The 7,457-nt window shown below is 52.6% G+C and overlaps 1 long non-coding RNA gene across 1 annotated transcript; it reads right to left on the bottom strand.

Moving 5' to 3' along the window:
- Positions 1-6,744: 6,744 nt before the first annotated feature.
- On the bottom strand, positions 6,745-7,254 carry LOC147980042 (uncharacterized). Its single transcript, XR_015599761.1, has 2 exons — positions 7,108-7,254; positions 6,745-7,035 (listed from the first exon to the last, which is right to left on the bottom strand). It is a non-coding gene; the product is annotated as an uncharacterized LOC147980042 (long non-coding RNA).
- Positions 7,255-7,457: the final 203 nt, after the last annotated feature.

Genomic DNA, 7,457 nt, shown 5'->3' with positions numbered 1-7,457 from the left:
GAGGAGGAAGCCAAGGTGGAGGGCGCGCCCCCCAAGCCCAATCCGAATTGGGTGCCCCCCCTTCCTTCCCTCTCTCTCCCCTTCCTTTCTCTCCTACTCCAACAATGGGAAGGGGGAGTCCTACTCCCGATAATCCTACTCCCATCGGGAGTAGGACTCCCCCCTTGGGCACGCCATGAGAGGGTCGGCCCTCCCCCTCCTCCACTCATTTATATACGGGGGAGGGGGCACCCCATACACACGTTGATTGTGTTAGCCATGTGCGGTGCCTCATCCACAGATTTCCATCTCGATCATATCGTTGTAGTGGTTAGGCGAAGCCCTACGTCGGTAACTTCATCATCACCGTCATCACGTCGTCGTGCCGAGGAAACTCTTCCTCGACCTCAGCTGGATCTAGAGTTCGTGGGACGTCACCGAGCTGAACGTGTGCAGATCGCGGAGGTGTCGTACCTTCGGTGCTAGAATCGGTCGGATCATGAAGACGGATGACTACATCAACCGCGTTGTCGTAACGCTTCCGCTTACGGTCTACGAGGGTACATGGACAACACTCTCCCCTCTCGTTGCTATGCATCACCTTGATGGATCTTGCGTGTGCGTAGATTTTTGTTTTTTTGAAATTACTGCGTTTGCCAACAGGGGGTTGTGGTCCCGTTGCGAGGTGGTCGTTGGCAGTGGCGTTGCTCTGCTCTCCTGCTCAACATAATTGGTGGTGGCAAGCTGGTCCTCCCGCATTCTTCAGCGGCTCCCTTCCTTGCTTGCTTGCAGGCTGCCTGCTGGTGTGTCGGTGTCCACGTGTTGTGGCACATTATGGACTAAGGGGGGAATGTGGACTCCCCTCGGGCATTGGCCCGAGGAGGCGGGTACCTAAGCCAACATTTTTCTCCAAGCGGCCTAGCTCATCTCACTCCCATCGATCTACTGTCATCTCGATGCAATTGCTTTGTTGTTCTGCTTGCGTCGAGTACTCCGGCGGGTCGATCTTGGTTTCACCTAGTGCTATGCTCGGTGTCACTTTGCTAATGCTTGGTCGTTAGCGAGTTGTGCTTGTATTCTTTTCGGTTTTTGTAAGCCTTTGGCCTTTGTATTCAACATCATTGTATTCTAAACAATTGATGGCTTCATTAATTTGAAATCGGTCATTCTTGCCTTTTCTCTTAAAAAGAAAAGTGAAAAGGGCATAGATCTTCACCAACCTTGCCCACTTGAGTTTGTGTTCCAGGAAGCAAAACCTAGCTTTGTGTTGAGCTCTGACTGGGTTGTTTTGGGCAACTAGCCGGGGAGGGGAGTGCATCCATCCGGTTTGTCCGAGTCCGAACCCAGCTCCAGTCGTACATGTCACATGTGCGCGCGGGAACCGGACAAAGTGATCGGACGAGCCGTCGCTTTTACTCGAAAAGGCAACGTCGCCGTCCGCTGCCCCACCCGGGCCGTGCGCTCGCCGTCGGTTCGTCGTGACCCACGGCCCGGACACGAGCGCTTCTTCTTTTCTAAACGTTGCGCTTGCCGTTGATCCGCAGGCGACGCCACACGAGAAGGCGACGTAACGCGCGCTTTGCTTGACCGTCGCGGTCTCTCCGGCAGGCACGGACGCCGTGAGCGCGAGGCGAAACCGACCGAGGGGCGTCTAGTCTATTGCAGCTAGATACAGCGAGCGAAGCCCGCAGAGCACGACCCGCACAAATTGGGGCAGATGGGGAGCCACTGCAGCCCGCCACCCATCGCTTCGGGGGCTCCAAGTTCCATTTCATTTCGGTGCCTGCTCGTCGTTTTACGGAGCGACAGGGACGACAGGGCCGGAGCTGTCTCGGTGGAGCCAAGGCAGTGTCGGAGGACTTGGCCGCGGCTCTGCTCCGTCCAAACGCGAAACGGCAGCTGGTGTAGGCCAGTGACGGAGAGAGTGCCGTGGCTTCTCTGCTGGTGTAGCTCTTGATCTGATTTGACGTGGGTAATTGTGCTCATGTGTGACTTCTCGCAAAGTCTCGAACGGCCGATTGCACGGAACAAGGCAGCAAAATTTAACCAGCCACCAGGCGGTTTACGTCGGGGTGTTTTCAGAGATACTAGCAGGCTAGACCATGCACATCAGTTATTTTTTAGATCGACAATGTACAGCAGTTTGTAAGGGCATCTCCAGCCGTTGGCCTACCGGGGGCGTCTAAAATCGCCGCCTGGGGGTGAGCCGGCGTAAAAATTGGACCTGGGGGCGAGTTGGTCCCCAGCCGTCGGTCCCAGGGCCGCCCCCAGGCACGTTTTAAAATAAAAGAAGTTCGGCTTAAACACGATAAAATTCGGCCAAACACGATAAGTTTCGGCACATTTCGGCGAAGTTTTTCGCGGATTTTCATTACATAGCACATATACATAAACTAATCTAAAGGAAAAACTGGCTGAAGTCGCCGCCATCGTCGTCGTCGGCCTTCTCCTCCTTGACGCGGGCGTCCCTGCTGGGCCCCTGCCCGGCGTCGCCATGGCGGACTGGTGGCGGCGCATCGTCGTCGTCGTCGTCGCTCTCGCAGATGAAGACGACTCCGCCTTCGTCGCGGCCGCGTCGACGCTTCGCGAAGCGAAGCAGGGCGGCGCACTGGCGCTCCTTTGCCTTCTCTAGGCGCTCCTTCTCCATCGCTATGAAGTCCCTGCGCGCCCATTCCAGGGCCGCGTCGTCGTCGTCGAGCTCCATCGTCACCGGCGCGGCCGGCTCCTTCTTCACCGGCGCGAGCCCCGGCTCCGTCTTTGGCTTGACGAAGCGCGGAGGAGGAGCCGACGAGTAGGCGCGCCGGCCGCCCTCGTTGATGACGATGCCGGCGCTGCGAGTGCGTCGGCCGAGCGGCGTCTCCGCCGCTGGCTCGGCCTTGACGCCGAGCAGGGCCGGAGTGCCGGAGGAGTGCGATGAAGATCGGGAGGAGGAAGAAGAGGAGGAGGACCCGAACCGTCCCGTGCGAGGGAGGGGAGGCGTCGGCGCGCCGTCCCGTGACGCGCCGCCCGTGAGGAATCAATGGCAAGGCTGACCGACGGCAGCCTTGGCATTGATTCCCCGCGGGAACCGAGGCCGTTGGGGGAAGACGAGGCGCCGTGTCACTGACGCGGCGGGCCCGCGGCTATTTCGCGCCAAAACAGTTCGCCCCGGCGCCCCCCGGGCGCCCCCCAGCGCGCCGGGTTCGGCCTGGGTCCGCCGGCGCTGTTTTCGGCCCAGGCCGGCGAAAATCAGGCTCCTGAGGGCGTGACTGGGCCGTTTTTTTGGCGCCGGCGCGAAAAAATCGCCCGGGGAAGTCTTCCTGGGGCGCGGCTGGAGATGCCCTAAAGATAGATCTTTTCATAACTTTCCACATCATCTATGATGAGACATGTTATACAGTTATTCCAAAAATGCCCGCGAATGCCAGACTTGGCAAATACGGCCCCTCAAATCGGGCACTGCCTAGTCACACATCAGATTTCCCTTCTCACAACCAGACACCTCAATTAGCATACCTCAAATTCATACAAACTCATGCAACTACGCAAACGATGCATTACACACATTGTTCGGCTACTACATCAGGACATGCTATTGGACTACCAAATACAAGCTAGATATGGAGAAATCATCCACGGCTGCCCTTGCCCTTTCCAACGCCCTTGTTGTCCTTCTCGCGGAAGTAGCGGTCGAAGACGTATTAGAGATTTAGCCGAATCTGCCTGTCGCCGGAGCTGTCCGACCCGACGTTGTCCTTCTTCTCCTCCTTGGGGGCAGTCCGGCCATGGCATGAACCGCCCGATTCTGCTCCCGAGCGAGGTCATGTGTATTTCTCCACTGCCGCTTCTTTACAATGCAGGCGCAGATGGCTTCCTCCTCTGCGGCCGCCCGCACTGCCGCATCAGCCGCCTCTGTTGGCCTCATCATCTCCTTCCCACGGCAGGCACACTGGTCCTGGTAGCACTCATACTTCGGCAGACCGGTGATGGGAAAAGGGAGATTGTAGGCTCTCAGGAGGACCGCGATGATCCTATCCCGGCGGATCCGAGCGCCCATGTGCCGACACAATTGACTCGCGGCAAACAGAGCCTGCCGTCGGCCTAGTGTTGTCCTGCCGAGAGCGGCAGAGTGCAATGCAGACTACCATTGCCTCCTCCAACCCGCATGGGACGACACCCCAGTCGACAGATCTGGACTGACCGGAGTCAGATCCGCTGCCCAACATGCCGGAGATCGACGGACGGGAGCTTGGGTGGCAGAGTGGAGTGGAGTTGCCAGGGTTTGGTCCGGGGAGGGGATGGAGATGAATATATGTGGGGTCGGGTGGGCTAGCGTGGGCCGGGTCCGACGCGGTAGACACGCCCGGTCGCGTCCGGGCCTCCCCAGATCTGCCCCATATTTGGGTTGAATATAGGGGTGTCAGTCAACCCGGACGTTTGATGCCGGTTTCAGGCGCCCATCTTGGTAGAGTTTGCGTGACCGGTCCATCCACCCGAGTGTATGAGAGGGTTTGAGATGCCCGACTGTAGATACTCTTATATTAGAGAAACTACAGTTTTGTAAAGCTATGATTTTTATTAGACCCAAACACTAGAAGGTATTTTTGAAAACTATGGTATCAAGAGAAAACTCAAAAGAAAAACCATCCAAATACGTTAAATAATTCCAGTCAAATCTTCTGTATATAATTGTAGCATGTTTTACCCCAATGCAATTTACTACCGCAGATAATGTAGCATCGCCCGCATGTGCAGGCCTAATGAAAATTGGTTCTATATAGCCAACCACCCTTGATAGGTTGAGTTCAAGAACAACAAGCACCAAATTTCTTAATAGTCCATGCAATTGTTCAACAACACATGTGCAAGACAAACACACAAAACCTCAATGAAGATAAAATCAGTGTGCATTAATTTTTCTCAAGCACCAAACAAGTGCTGCATATGGCATGTTTGTCGACTTTATTCCGGGAGTAAGCCACACCATCAAGCTCTTGACTCATATAGTCAGCTCCAAACACTAGATCATTTTGTAGAGACCTTATGCATTCATGTAATACAATAATTGCAGGAAAAGGGGGAATTTTCTCTTCAATAATGCAACTTGCACAAAGCACTCTTAGACTGACGTACTACTACTTAAAGTACTCCCAATAATTCCCGTATGATAATGGGCAATGTATTTAACCCAAGAGACCCCACACATGCCTATGTCAGTGATGCTTGGATATGTCGATCTAATGGAGTTGCTGGCCTATGTTACTTTCAAAACCGTCGTTTGGTATTTAAAGCATTGATATAGCCTAGTAGCAATGTTTTGAGCTTTTTGTTGGTGGTACCAGAGCCTTGCAACCCTGCAACGGCATGGTGCAGCCTGCAGTGAGATGCATCATGTGCTACAGTGTATGCGTATGCGTGTATGCATCTGCAGAACAAGGTGAAGGGTCCAGGAGGAGAGGAGCGCCCACTTGTGCATACAGTCGCACAAGATCCAAAGGGAACGTCACTTTCCCGCCATTAAAAATGAATTGGATTGGTTCGTGGAGTTTCCGTCGCCACCTTTAAAGCAGAGAGAAGCAAGCAATTACTCACTGTATAATTGCAGGAGCCCCAGTGTTTGTTTGTCAGGAAATATTTAATGTACATGTACAAGTCATAAGGCATACGTATTTTGTACCGATGGATTGGGTGCACCCGGCCGTGCATGGAGCGATTTTGGTGCTTCCACCACCAAAGTGTGCGAGTAGATACTCTCCCAGGCTCGGCAGGATCTCCTAAATAATTGAGAGATTCTCTGACGTACTACCCTCAATCAATCGACAGATTAATGGAAAACAACTCGAGAAGGGTGGCCGGTTGACAGTAGAGTAGGAGCACGCACTACACATTGCACACTGGACTGGAGTGGAGTAGTGCTACCCAAAGATCAGCGTCAGTCAAAGCCCCTAAACATTTCTTTTGCGGGACCCTAAACAATTGTCATAACGGACAGGCACGGCAACTAGGACGGTGGCTCTCCACAAGGAAAAAGGAAACGGCAAAGATGACAGTGACAGATAATCGAGCAGCAGCATGCAGATATAGTACTAGCATGGGATCCACGTCGGCGAGCCTATCCATAGCCGCCCGCCTGTATGGACAGCATGCAAAGCTCGGCAAAGGCCCCAACCCACTAAGGGGGTGTTTGGTCCAGAGATTTTTTTTGTTGGAACTAAAAAAATCCCTAAAAAACCAAACAAGATGGGACTTTTTTAAAACTTTTTGCTAAAAGTTTTTAGAAGCACCTCTTTGAATTTTTTTTTCAAAAAGTCTTAGGGACTAGAAAAAGTCCCAGGACCTAAAACGACAAGGCGGGACACTGAGAGCCATCGGTCGGCTTTGCGCGCCGGGTTGCCCCTCTCTGTGGATTAGCGGCCATGCGCAGGAAGGAGCAGACACGGCTGGTGTCACCCCCTCTACATTTTCCCTTGCCCATGCTTGCTTGGTGCCACTGCACTGCCCTGAAATTCTCCTCTCTTTTGCTTGGTGTCACCAGTGACAATCCATCCATCGTGTGCTTTACCTCTCTCCATTTCTTCTTTTAACTACAGCTCACCTTTCAGGACTAGTGGCGCACATGTTCAGTGCACGCTTTTCCCAGCATATTTTCATTCCTTCCTTGCTAAGTATGTGGGCCTGTTGTGTTTTTTGGGGGGTTCTTTTCCTACGGCCTCGGCAATGTCTCATCTTTGCATACCTATAAGCGGTCTTTCAAATATTTTCGTTGGGTAAGATGGGAGAGAATAATACGTAGTACATGCAAGATAGTAACACATGGGTGACCGAATTTCTTTAAAATCTGCTATTCCCTTCTATCCATATTACTTGTCATTGCTCTGCTTTAGTATATTGTATGTACTAAAGCTGCGACAAGTAATATGGATCGGATGGAGTAACAATTCTCTGTTCAAACATGCCCTTGGTTGATGTCGGTGGTGATGATTTCGTTTGAAGAGTTGTTCACCCATGCAGTCGAAGCATGCAATTTTGTTGTCACCCACGCATGATTTCTGTGATAATTGCTCGGAAGTAGCTACCCTGTGAGAGAGGGATGTGAGTAATTTAGAAACAAGTTAGGCGTGTATGAATGTATAGCTATGTAGAGGTTACTTGTCAGCGTAATTGGGATGACAACAACGTGCTGGAAATTTATGCAGGCAGCGCATCACGCTATCGACCACACTGAAATTACCCTGGTCGACTCGAGGTCGTGTGCCACACAGGTCGCCCATCTCGCCTCAATGATGAGAACAATAATGGAAACGATTTATGGAAAGCAAATCAGTGGATACACTTGCCACGTACGTAGCCCATAACCATCCCATCCGCGTACACGGACGGGACGCAATCGCAAAGCGCGCTTGCTTTTACCTACGCGCGACGTGTAATCTTGTCTGCCACATACTTCATTCTCGAGATTTTTCTTTTCTTTTCTTGGTTGCTTGGTGAAGGAGTTCTTC

This window comes from Triticum urartu, chromosome 3A, assembly GCF_056163025.1.
Source record: "Triticum urartu cultivar PI428250 chromosome 3A, HENAU_Tu73, whole genome shotgun sequence".
In the NCBI taxonomy this organism is placed as follows: Eukaryota; Viridiplantae; Streptophyta; class Magnoliopsida; order Poales; family Poaceae; genus Triticum; species Triticum urartu.
Note: the sequence above shows the minus strand (reverse complement) of the source record. Positions and strands in the feature narration are given on the sequence as shown.